This window comes from Lissotriton helveticus, chromosome 5_1, assembly GCF_964261635.1.
Source record: "Lissotriton helveticus chromosome 5_1, aLisHel1.1, whole genome shotgun sequence".
NCBI classification, from domain to species: Eukaryota; Metazoa; Chordata; class Amphibia; order Caudata; family Salamandridae; genus Lissotriton; species Lissotriton helveticus.
The window spans coordinates 495,824,208-495,837,946 of record NC_136065.1 but is presented as its reverse complement, the minus strand read 5'-3'; the positions used below and the strand labels follow the sequence as shown (position 1 = coordinate 495,837,946).

General features: G+C 45.6%; 1 protein-coding gene across 2 annotated transcripts in view; it reads left to right on the top strand.

The window, feature by feature from the left end:
- The window catches only part of VPS13D (vacuolar protein sorting 13 homolog D), a 2,979,414-nt gene that overhangs the window by 2,816,813 nt on the left and 148,862 nt on the right, over nt 1-13,739 (top strand). The gene's annotated exons all lie outside the window — the stretch shown is intronic.

Genomic DNA, 13,739 nt, shown 5'->3' with positions numbered 1-13,739 from the left:
GTCAAACCAGCCCTTGAAAGAGCGGTGAGAACTTTGTCAAGAATAGCATTATGATCATCAACATTTAAACCATAAATCAGGATATCGTCCTGGAAAAATACCACTCTTTCTATGTCTTTTAGGACGTCAGTGATGATTCTTTGAAATGCGCTTGCCGCGGAGCAAAGGCCAAAAGGAAGTCTTTTGAACTGGTATGTTCCTTCCGGGGTGATGAATGATGTAAACTGCTTTGAGTCCGGGTGAAGTTTTACCTGGTGGTATGCGCTGCGAAGATCCAACTTCGAAAAAACTTTGCCTCCACCCAAACTCAGAACAATTTCGTTTATGTTGGGGAGTGGAAAGTTGTCCATTATCACAGCCTTGTTTAGACTTCTCATGTCCACACAGAAACGCAAAGAATTGTCCGGTTTCTGCGTGATAACTACAGGACTTAACCATTGTGTGGCCTCTACAGGTTCTATTATGCTATCATTCAATAACTGTTTGATAATCTTTCTGACTTCATCTCTGGCGGACAAAGGTATTTTCCTCGCAGTGTGTTTTACTGGTGCAACACACCTCTTTATTTTAATAACATGTTGATAACCAACAGCTTCCCCCAGTTTCTCACTGAAGATGTTCTCATGCCTTTTAAGAATAGTCTCTAAGTCTCCATGAACACTATTGCATTCGTTCTCACTATCTATACACATCACAGGTGGGTCTGCTCTCGGGTTCACCCTTATGTTTAACTCGTACTGATGTAACCATCCCAAAATAGCAGGGCCATGTGGTGATACATAAACCTTCCCTCGAGTAATCCTTCCTTTAAACTTAATACTGGCCTCAAAGAACCCAAGGACACCAATGCTCACCCCTTGATAACCTCTTAGGGTGATATCAGATTTGATAAGAGTTGACTCTTTGCAAGAGGAGTTAAACAAACTCTTTGGAATAATTGTATAAAGTGACCCAGTATCCACCATTAGGTTTATTACACATCCATTCAATTCAAAATCTGCTTTTGGGCGAGATAAAATAACACCTTCCGTTAACTCCTGGCTCCCAGCAGAAATCATCATTACCTCCGCCTCATCATCAGTGGTTTCACTCTCAACCATGGCAATCTTTTTTGAACTATTGGTTCTACACATACGTGCATAATGTCCTTTCTTTCCACACTTCAAGCAATCTCTAGACAAAGCTGTACAATTCTTTGAATCAGCTAGGTGAAAAGGGCTACCACACCTGTTGCATGAGCGTGTGACCTGTCTGAATTTGTTTGGTTGCCCACCCTTATTAAACGAGGTTGTGGCCTTCCCCCCTCTATTTGTCTGTTTCCCTTGTATTAGATTTACGCCCTCTGAACTATCTGTTTGCAGGACTGCAACTTCTTGCCCGCTGGCATGCCCATGTTGTATTCTTTTAAGCTCTTTCATGCATCTGTCACTCTCTTCAGCAACCTTAGCAATTGTAATTGCCTCTGTGAGAGTGGGGTTTTTAGCTGCCCACAGCTTTTCTTGTGTTTTCTTGCTAAGACATTGCACAATTAACTGATCACGGATCATTTCATCCTGAATGTTTCCAAATTGGCACTTCACAGAAAGTTCCCTTAACCTAGACACGAACTCATCAATTTGTCTCGTTCTCTCTTTGAGGAGCAGTGTAAAATTTATGTCTGCGCATTACAACATTTTATTGCTTAGCAAACCTTGTATACAATCTAAACAAAGCATCTTTATATACATCATCAATATCTAAGGGCGGGTTCGGTAAATATTTGAAAATTCTTTGTCCCTCCTTCCCTAAGGCACCCAGCAATAAAGCTTTTTTTCTGATGGCAGAAAACTTTGTGCCATCTAGGGCTACGATGTAGTTCTCGAATGCTTCACACCAGTCATCCCATTCCATGGATGGCTCACCCGGGGCACTCAAGAAAGGGACAGGGGCTTGGATGGTATTGTTTACATTCATGGTGTAAACACTGAGCTAAAGTTACAGCAAGATAAACAATTTAAATATTAAATAGCAAATGCTAAATTAGGATGTGACTCCCCGTATAAGTGTGTGTGTCACTGTAGTTTTTGATTGGTAATTTGTATGACACACTGTATTTTAAAGTGAGTGTGTCACTGTTGTCTGTATTTCGTGCGACCCTCCGTATAAGTGTGTGTGTCACTGCTGTTTTAATTGACAATTGTATGACACACTGTATTTTAAAGTGAGTGTGTCACTGTTGTCTGCATTTTGACAAACGCCGTTTCAAATCGATGCTTGTGTTGGTTTTAAATGCACTTCACCTCGAGTGCGCTATCCTTTTTAATTTACCAAAGTACTTCACTCCCTTGAGCGCGTTGCTCTTTTAAATAGTTTTTCCCAGTGGTGGGGCTCACCAATGTTGCCTTTCGGTTCAGAGAGTGATTTCCCTTTTTACCACGATGATACCGAGGCGCTGTTGCCTGCGTTGACGGGCTGAGGGCTTGCAGTTACTGCTCCGTCACGCTTCACCCACAGCTATATCCTTCCCCGGTGAGTTATTTTAAACGTACCTTCGGATGAGGCTTACGATATTTTCACTTCTTTAAGCGATCCTTCTCACTAGACCGCAAGAGTTCTCCTTTGGTCGGGTCTTCCGCTTTATTTCTTTGACGTGTTGTTCGTCAATTTCCGCTTTTCTCTGTCTTCGGCTATCCCCCGCCTTCGTCCTTGACCGCAAGTCGCCAAAATGTTATAAATGAAAGACGAGGTCGTACAATGATGTCAGCTCAGTTAGGGAATTTATTTATGTTAGAGCGTAGAAAACCCGACTAACCAGACCGGGACCAAACGGGCAATAACGGCCGTTAGGACCGAACACTGGCCACGTAGTGGAAGCGGCAGCTCGAGCTCAGCACGAGATGCAAGCTGAGGACTAGGAGAATATAACAACGCGTATTTCCACATCCCCGTCCTGCCGGCGTTACCTGCGGTTCATGGTAGGCCACGAGCACTTCCAGTTCACTGTGCTCCCCTTTGGCCTTACCAGCGCCCTACGGGTGTTCACGAAAGTGATGGCGGTGGTCGCAGCTCATCTGCGCAGGTTAGGGGTGTCAGTCTTCCCCTACCTCGACGACTGGTTGTTGAAGGTGGGTTCGCCCCAGACAGTCATCATCCACCTTCAGACTACGGCCGACCTCCTGCACTTCCTGGGGTTTTCTATCAATGTGCCGAAGTCGCACCTGTGTCCCTCTCAAAGGCTCCTCTTCATCGGAGCAGTTCTGGATTCAGCGCAGTTTTGGGTTTATCCTCCCGAACAGCGGGTTCGGGATATTCAGGCTCTGATTCCGATCTTTCAGCCTTTATCCCGGGTCTCAGTCAGGTTGTTGCTGCGGCTTCTGGGGCTGATGGCCTCCTGCATCCTTCTGGTGCATCACGCCAGGTGGCGGATGCGGGCTCTGCAGTGGGACCTGAAGTTTCAGTGGGCCCAGCATCAGGGCAACCTGTCCGACCATGTGCTGATCTCGGAGAGCACAGCGAGACAGTTGCATTGGTGGCTCACGGACCGCGATTGGGTCAGCGGTCTCTGGTGGAGTCCCGGCTCCACATCAACCTTCAGGAGCTGCGGGCGATCCGGCTTGCACTGAAGGCATTCCTCCCCTCTGTCCGGGGGAGTGTAGTGCAGGTGTTCACGGACAACACCACCGCCATGTGGTACTGCAACAAACAGGGCGGGGTGGGGTCGTGGCCCCTTTGCCAGGAGACTCTGCGCCTCTGGCAGTGGCTGGAACAGCAGGGCATTTCCCTGGTGGTTCAACACTTGGCAGGTTCACTGAATGCCAGGGCGGACAAAATCAGCCGCAGGTGCATGATGGATCACGAATGGCGTCTTCACTCGGACTTGGCGCAAGGTCTCTTTCGACTGTGAGGGGAGCCTTGGTTAGATCTATTTGTCACCGAAGAGAACGTGCAATGTCAGCAATTCTGCGCGTTGGAATTTCCAAGGCAGCACTCGCTAGGCGACACTTTTCGTCGCGAGTGCAGTTGCGGTCTGTTGTATGCCTCTCCGCCTATATCACTTCTGCCCAGAGTGCTGAAAAAGTTCAGGCGCGACCGGGCCCAAGTCATTCTTGTGACGCCGGACTGTGCTCGAAGAGTTTGGTATCCCGAGCTACTCAGTATGATGATCGATCCCCCGATCCGACTGCCTCTTCGGGAGGAACTTCTGTCGCAGCAGCAGGAGACGGTCCTCCACCCGAATCTGTCCAGTCTCCACAACTTTGCATGGATATTGAGCGGCGGCAGTTTTTTCCTTTTGACTTGCTTCCTGAATTCTGTGATGTCATTCTGGCAGCCAGGCGTCCCTCCACTAAGTTGGTATACGCCTGCAGGTGGAACACATTTTTGGCATGGGGCACAGCAAAGGTTGTGGATCCCCTTTCTGCCCCTCTTTCAGAAGTTCTTCTGTTCCTTATTTACTTGGCCCAGCAGGGCTCCGCTCTGGGCACTATCAAGGGCTATCTTTCTGCTATTTCGGGCTTTCTCAGGCTCCCTGATCAGCCCTCTTTTTTCAAGTCCCCTGTTGTAAATAGATTTCTCAAAGGCATTACTCATCTTTTCCCTCCTATTCCTTTTGTAATGCCACAGTGGGACTTGAATCTGGTTCTTACATATTTAATGTGCGCTCCCTTTGAGCCTCTTCACAACTGTCCTCCTCATCTGCTGACTTTGAAGACTGCTTTCCTGGTTGCCATCACCTCTGCCAGGAGATTGAGTGAGCTCCAGGCTTTTTCTTGTAAACCTCCTTTTCTTTCTGTCCTTCTGGACAAGGTTGTGCTCCGAACACGTCCATCCTTTCTGCCAAAGGTTGTCACTGCCTTTCACATCGGGCAGACCATCACTTTTCCCACCTTCTTTCCGCCACCGCATCCTTCCATAGAGGAAGAGAGGCTCCACCATCTGGACCCAAAACATGCGCTCTCATTTGACCTGAACCGCACACAACAGTTCCGGGTGGATGACCAGCTCTTTGTTGCCTACGTTGGCTCCAAAAAAGGTCAGGCCGTACACAAGTGGACTATCTCCAGATGGGTTGTCTTGTGTATTAAAGCCTGATATTCTCTGGCTAAAAAGGAGCCTCCCGTGGGGCTGCACGCCCATTCCACCAGGGGGACGGCTGCCACTACGGCGTTGGGACATGGTGTCCCCTTACAAGACATCTGTCAGGCAGCTACGCGGGCCTCGTTGAACACTTTTACTAAGCACTACTGCCTGGACAGCCAAGTCCGGAGAGACGTCTTCTTTGGCTGTTCTGTACTCTGGGACTTCCTACTGTGACCTTAGTTCGCAGACCCACCACCGGGGTTGGTATTGCTGGGGTATCTATTCTAAGGTAAGGAATCTATCACTATGTGTTTCTTTCAGATGAACAAATTACTTACCTTCTGTAACGATATATCTGTAAGAAACATTAGTAGTGACAGATTCTTTATCGCCTCACCCATCCTCCCCGTTCTGCGAACTGTTTTCTAGTGCTAAGGTCATCCCTTTCAAGGTACCAGTGGTCAGTATCTTGCATGGCTCTGCGTTTCTGGCGCGGAAAGTCGTGTACAGAACCGATGTCAGCGTGCGAGGGCGGCGGCTAAGTAGCTGCCGCAACGTCATCTCGGCGACCACAACGCCAACGACGGACGTGGAGCTGCACAATGCCACCTTCCGACGCGCAGGGGTACTGCTGACGAAAACTTTCCTGATCCAGTCTTACGCCTGAGGTAATTCTAAGGTAAGGAATCTATCATTACTAATGTTTCTTACAAATATATTGTTACCAAAGGTAAGTAACTTGTTCTTCAAGGACTTATTAGAAATCTTATGGTTTGTCCTCTCGTTGGCTCAGCAGAGTTGGGCAGTGGGTACAGTAAAGTGCTTTTATTTTGTGAGCCCTATTGTGTCTCCCAGACCCCCCTTCCTGTTGAAGTCCGCTATAGTTAGGAGGTTTCTGAAGGTTCTCTTCAAAATGTTTCCTTCTTCCCCGTTCCATATGTCTCAGTGGGATCGTAAGCTGGCTCTTACATTTTGAATGTGTTTGCCCTTTGAACCCTTAACAGTTGCCAAGAGTGATTGATGTGTTTTTTTTCAAAGAGTTTTCTCTGATAGAGACTTCTAGCCACAGATTTCTTTCTTTAGAATATTCCCCGGGTGTCAGACTGAAACTTTTTCTGAGCAGTCCCCATGCATGCCAGTAGGTGATGTTGTTCGCTTCATGTTGCGTTGTCCGCACAGGAGGGGGCATGTGCAGCCTCTATACAGGCACCACCCCTCTGCGCTGACGTCAGTTCCATTCCATTCCAACAGCTTTACTCTGCAGGTTAAGTCATAAAAGCATTTACAAACATACAGATAAAAATTAGTTAAATAAAAATTCTGCAATAGTATATATCATATAAACTGGATGGAAGGGCATGCACAGGTAACCTTTAAAAATAGAATATGTACACTTGTCTTAAGAATTAATAAAATCTCATTACAAAAAAACATAATCTAAAACATTTAGAGTATCTACAATTTGCATCGAATTTTTGAGCAAATTTAACACTTGATGTCATCTAACTTCTACTATGATAACTCAATTGGATATAGTTAATCAATTTCTCACTTATTTATCCTGGGCTATACATAGGTATTCAATCTAACATCTACTACAGAGAATCTATTGGCTGTAGTTAATCACTTCATCATGTATCCTCACCTAGGCGTAGAGAGTTAGACCTTATTGTCCATGACCACCCTAAGTATTTTGCCATGGCTATGACAATCGTTGCTGTTGTGTCAGTCCGCAGGATTCTTTCAGCTTCGCTTGCTCTTCTTGTACCCAGAAACTTACAAATTGGCAGAAGCCAAATACGGCGTGGGACAACATATCCAGCATAAACAAAGATTAAGTGAGCCAAAGATTAATTGCTAGACTTACATACCAGGAACACATCAACATTACGTTTGTTCCATCTAGCACTGAATGCTCTTAATGGCAGTGTGCCTACCCTAAACTGGAAATACAGTTTCCGGTCAAGCGGTTTTATGATTTGGTCCCAGTATAGCTCCAGCTTCGGGATTTAGGGAAGATGGCTCACTAGATCTAAATGTGTTATTCTGGATCCATTCCCAATATTTATCCTTCAGAATCTTCTTTGTGGGGAAATTAGAGCTTATTGGATCGATCCATAGTGAAATCATACCCATTGTAGGAAGGTGGATACCTGACTGTGGTTACCCCAGATTTTTTGCCTTGTGTTTAGCTGGTTTTCGACTTAGCCTGGGGCCCTAATTAGCAGGATCCCAGGCCAACTATCTGCTCTCACTGTAAAATGGATTTCATGTACCCTAGGTACATAACTAATTGGATATTGGGTCACCTTATGAGCCCCTGTATAGTGTACTATAGGTACCCAGGGCATAGGTGCACCCAAGGCCTACCAGGGGCTGCAGCATATCTTTTGCCACCCCTGGCTGGCCATCCAAACTGACACAACTGGCTGATCACTCAGCTGGGGCAAGGTCGTGTAATCACCCCTTTCTTAGATATAGTATACCTATGTCTAAACTTATATCTAGATACATATACACCGATAAGTCACTCCTATGGCAGGCCTTAACAATCCTGAAGGCAGAGTGCTTGGTTTTATGTGAGATGGTGCTCTAGCATGAGCTGAGCCTGTCTGCAGCTTTCGGAACCATGTCCTTATAGCTGTTCTAGGATATTGCCATACCATATACTCTTAAGTGCATTATGAACCTCGCGGTTAAATGCTAACTCTGGTTTGGCTTTATCAAAACATGTCGTGTAAGGTGTCATACACTTTGGAACACTACCCCTCGCCAGTCCTGGCGACGGGAGTAGCATTCCACCCTTCTAGAGGGAGAAGACATGTTACTTCCATTAATCCCGGTTAAAGTTAACCAGAGCCTCAGCATCACAAAATGGATGCTGCTGCCACAGACACAAGTCTGACCTCCTGCTGCTGGGAGTCCTTCCAGCGAGGGAGGCTTGGACAATAGGTTTCCTTTCACAGGGAGGTGCTAGCACCACCCCAGACAGGCTATAGTGTATTGGGGCAGGGAGTGCTGAATGAAATGAGACACTGCCTGGGGCACACAAGGTGGCCCATGCATAGTCCACTTCAAACTTGTGCTGGGGCACTCCAGCCCCAGCTCTGGCGCGAAATTGGACCAAGGGAAAGGGGTGTAACCACCCCCTTCCTGGGTCCCACCCATAGGAGGGACCTAGCAGGTAATCCAGCCCCTAGATTTGGTATGTAGGTAGGAGCTGAGTCCCAAGACTTTAGATTTATACTGACTGAAACTCTGATACGATACTCTGGACCTTTGACATCCTACTCGACGTAGAAGACTGAAGAATCTCCCTTGTGGTCAAGGAGTGACCACCCTACACAAGCAGGCACCATCAAGCGCTCAACGGTTTGCTTTGTCGTTGCTCCCGCCGGAGCAGGGACACAGAGCCTGACAAGACCCGGAGTTCCAGACATCCAACAGCCCGATCCACAGCCACAGCAAAGCTGAGACCCGTGGAGGAGACGAGAGACGTGGGACCGGCCATCTTGGAAAGCCAGAGAATTGCTTTCCGTGCAACTTCTGAGGCACCCTCGAAGTTGTCAATTGGGGATTGAGAAGCCCCAGCCCCGAGCACCAACTGCACCGAAGATCAGCACTCCACGAGTTCTGCGTGGGGCCCTTCTGCATGTTCCTGCTCGACGTGTCTGTCCGGTCACTTGCCCATTGGCTAGTGGCCTCTGTGATGACGAAACCCGAAATCTACACTGCTGGTCTGGTTGCTCCAGACTGGCCCTTGCTTCCCTGCGAAGGAGAAGCCCCTCAGTCCTTGCTGGCCTGAGTAAGAAGCCCTCTTCGAATCCTGCGTGGGTTGCCTTTGCCAAGGCTTGTTGACTCCAATCCGGAAGCCGACACTGCCGACAGCGAGAGCCTTCGTGGGACAGTCGTGCCCAGCTCCTGGTCGTCGTCGACACCTCCTGGTCCACGTGGCAGCAGAGACAAGCTTCACGACATCGCCTGATTGCTTCCCGACATCGCCTGGTTCCTTCCTGGTTCCTTCCTGGTCACTGGCTAGTGACCCAGACTCTGTCCCCTCTGCTTTCAGGTACTCCTCATCCTCGATCCGCCCTTGGATCCAACTGGACTCTTCTCTCCTGGTCGCCTGCAGCATCTTTTCTCCAAGGCTCCATAGAACTCCACGACGAAACCTGACACACTTTGGGACCTAGGCACCCGCTTCCTGTGGGTGAGGTAACGCAAGTACTGCTGTGCTCCTGTGAAGATTAACTCTCCTAGTGTCCTAGTTTCAAGTGGTTAGCTTCTAGTCCAGTCGGAAGACTCCTAAATCTTTAACTTTCTAACTTTAGGCACCCATTGACTTCTATGTGTGCACGCGTGTGCATTTAGACTCTGCTCCCGCATCCTGTGGGACTCCTGCTTCCTAACTACTGTTAGCCCAGTGTAGCCCCAGCGATTCCCTAGGCCCTAGGCCTTTCAACTGTTTGTGACGTGGTTCTTATACCACTATTTTAGTATATAGTATAGCGGGCCACTAGGGCCTATCCATATTGTGCAACTTATTGTATGTTATATTGAGTTACTTGTTATGCGCTTGTGCTTCTGCCCTCATAAAGAGTTCAGAGGATTGATTTAGAAATAAATACATATATTTTGAATATATAACCTGTGTGGTGTCCTTTCATTTGGTAATAAAGGGATTGCATATGGTAAAACAGCTGGCTTCACGTGCCCTCTTGAGTTTAGCCTAAGGCTGCTTTTGTCCATGCTACCACTAGGATAGCTGGTCTATAAGGTGGACTTTACAACCATCACCATAAGGGTTGTTTGGACTGATACAGGGTGCCCACTAGAATAGTGGACATCACATATCAGGCCAACTTCTCACACCCATGCTTGATAAAATGTCTCTAACCGCCCATAACCATTTTATGCAGTGCAAAGTATCAGCCCTTATTATATCTCAAAATCCTGTTGCCTATCCTGAAAGTTCAGGCGTAATCCAAAGTCTCTGCCAGTACAGGAGGGGTCGGAGTTTAGCTATAGCTGCAATGGGTTTTCTCCCAAGATTGTATAATAACAAACACATTGGGGTACTTTGTGGTAGCCTAGTGATTTTCCCCAGGAACCTATTTTCTGAAGACGTAAGAGTGGAAAGGTTCTCACACCCGCAAAGTTCAGAACCGTAGAGGGCTGAGGGGATAACTTTCATATTATAGATTTCAAGTGCCGGGCTGATGGGCTTAGTGTGTGAGGTGTTATGTTCCATATGTAGCACCCCCAACAATTGCCTATGTTTAAGGGATGCCAAGTCAATCTGATGATCCCATTTCAGGTTATACTCAATGTTAACCCCTAAATAGGTGAACTCTTTGACATGTTCTAACGGTCGATCATTCATTTGGATGCCCCCCTTGTAGGCCCTATGCGTGTTAAAGGCCATTAGTTTTGTCTTCGACACATTGACCTCCAAGCCCCGCTGTAAGCAAAACTCCTCCAATGTTTTTAGGGCTTTCTAGGGTCCGCTTGGGGTCAATGTGTCGTCTGCAAACATAAGTATTGGTATTTTTTCACCTGCTAGTACTGGGGCATCCAAAGGGATAGAACTCATACAGTTCACTATTCCGTTGATGTATAATGAGAACAGCATCGGAGTTATAACGCATCCTTGGCGCACACCTCTCTCTACATGGAACGATTCAGTGACTTCCCCCTGACTGCCTCATCTAATTTTTGCACTATTATCTTCGTATAGTATAATGATAAGGGACAGTAATTCAGGTGGCATCCCTAATTCTTGTAAGGTAAACAATAATTTGGTGCGGGTTACAAGGTCGAATGCCGATTTAAGGTCATCGAAGGCGGCATATAAGCTTCCCTTGCCCAAAGTCACCGTCTTCCAATAAATCAAGATGAACCTGAACACCTGATCTGTGGTGCTAGTAAAAGCCCGAAACCCTGCTTGCAATGGAGATAAGACATTGAACTCATCAATCCCCTCTTGTACTTTATTGAGCACCAATCTCCCCATTACCTTTTGCAAACAGTCAATTAGACTGATTGGCCTATAATTCCCTGGGCATGACTGTTGCATTCTTGCTTTTTCAATGCTTGTTCTTTTACTATGTTTTATCTCATTGTGCTGGAGCCTGGAATGTGTGATGCGTGCCTGCATCTTACATCCTTAGTTCCAGATTCTGCCCCAACTGTTATATCTCCCTTTACTTCCTTCCTGCCGGATGTGCTGTGCTTCCTCCTATCATACTTGAAATAAAATACTATTTTTATATAAGAAGCCTCTTACTTTTTTACACTGGCGACGAGGGACTCTCATCTACTTTCTGCCACATCTCTTCGAAGCACAGGAGCAGAAATCAAAAGAATCCGCGTTATCAGCCTCAAAAGTCCTTCTGGAGTGAAACGGAGTACTTCCTATTTATTTTCCTCCAAGTCCGGTGAAACTACGCTAAGTATTCAACATTTTAACTATTTTTATGCATTTCTTTGCTTTTCCTTCGTGAAAACGGCAGCTGCTTACGTCAACAGATACCGACGCTTAGACCAATCAGCATCTTCCAGCGTTTGTTGCTCCTGATTGGCTACTGGGAACCAACCTCTATGACTCATCACGCGTCATCGCGTATGACTGCGCACTGAATCCCAAGCCCTTGCGCTTCACGCAAGCCTGCCGTCTTCGTTGCCATAGCAACTTAATCACCGAGTGAGTGCCACACGAAGGATCATTTCCTTTTCACCGGGCAAGCGCATTTCCATAACTTCGCGCTAACTGAAAGGACAAAGGTACTGTTTTACACGCTCTCTCTTATTGCGTGTGTTATTCCTATATTTATTATTTTGCGCATATTATTTATTTTGGAGTGCTATTTCGGTGACTCGTTTATGGCTCCAGACTGCTTCTACATTACAATTTAACTATTTTTGTGGAATTGTCTAAGGAAAGCTTCAGTGCAGACTCATTTTCCTTTCATTAGACTGCCATCTACTGGATATTTTTAGTATTTTTAGTGTCATTTCTTAACAGTTATTTGGACATTTATTCTCATTCTGCTGCCAACATGCAATTTGATCCACCATCAAAATTTTTACAGTCTAAGGATGATCCACCCATCCCATGGACAAGATAGAAAGAGGAATTTTTCACATATCTCAAAGCCATGGATGGAGAACGCATGTCTGCGGAAAGAAAGAAAAAAAAATTTCTACACTGTCTTGGCTCTGAAGGGCAGTTAATTTTTAGAACTTTACCACCTGTAAAGTCTGGGGGTGATAGTAATGTTTATGATGAAGCAGTTTCTAGAATTGAAGGGAGGTTCAAGCCTGTCACTAGTGTCGCACTTAATAGGTTTAAGTTTTATACCAGAATCCAAGATGAAAAAGAATGTTTTGATGATTTTCTTACAGCCTTACGTGCGTTATCTTTACATTGTAATTTTGGCCTTATGACAGACGAAATGATCAGAGATCAGATCATTGTACATGTAAAAAATAAGAAAGTTCAAGAGCAGTTGTGGATTTTGGGTGATCCTAGTTTGGAAATAGCGATCAGTACTGCTAAAGCTCTTGAACAGTCTGATAAATGGATAAAAACATTAGATAAAGCATCTACTGCTTCCACCTCTTCAACTAGTTCCACTTCTTCTAGCGAAGTTAGTGTTGTTAAACCCCAGGAACAAAGAAATGTTGTGCCTTCCAACAAGAATGATGGGAAGACTAGACAATTCTATTGTTTTAGATGTGGAAACCCTGACCACATCGCTTCCTTTCCACAATGTCCAGCTATTTCTAGACAATGCAATAAGTGTGGACGCTCTGGTCATTTTTCCAAAATGTGTAAAACTTCCACAAGACCCTTCCAAGACACAAAGAGGTCTTCTTTTTCCTCATCTAAACGTCCTTCTGGTAATATATCATATATCAATGACGATGCATGCAATGATCCAGATATTAAGGAATTTGGTATTGTCATTGCTATACAGGAGTCAATTGACTTATCTCAAGCAGATACTCTTTCCTCTCCTAAAAGTCCTGTTACCGTTTTGGGTAAAGTGCTAGAGCTTATGGTGGACTCCTGTTCTCCTTGGACCATTATCACACATGAGTATTGTATTAAGTCTTTTGGTGATCTAATTGATATTAATTCCTTGTCTAAGCCTGACATACGTGGTTACAATTTTGATGGCTCCAAGATCAACATTATTGGCTTTAAGGAAGTTATGCTTACTATCAAAAATAGTTCTGCTTATGTGAAACTTTACATCGCATGGAAGGGTGTGAATGTTTTGGGGTGGAGGGACCAAGCGAGACTTGGTGTTTCTTTAAATCCTAGACTTAAAGATCCTGTGTTAGTTTTGGCTATATCGGACGGAGACTCCACTGAATCATCTGAATTCACAGAGATTTCTCGTGCCTTTCCTAAAGTGTTTTCTGACAAATTAGGCAAATTGAATGGATTTAGCCATAAGATTAAAGTCAAACCTAACTCTGTCCCTGTAAAACAGAAGTTAAGGGGAGTGCCTATTAGTATTAGGGACGAACTTAGAGATATGCTTGACACCATGGTGAAAGATGGTATAATTGAGGAAGTGGAATCGTCTGAATGGGTTTCCCCCATTGTTTTAGCCATTAAACCTGATAAAAGTATTAGGCTGTGTGTTGATTTAAGGGCACTCAATAAGAGC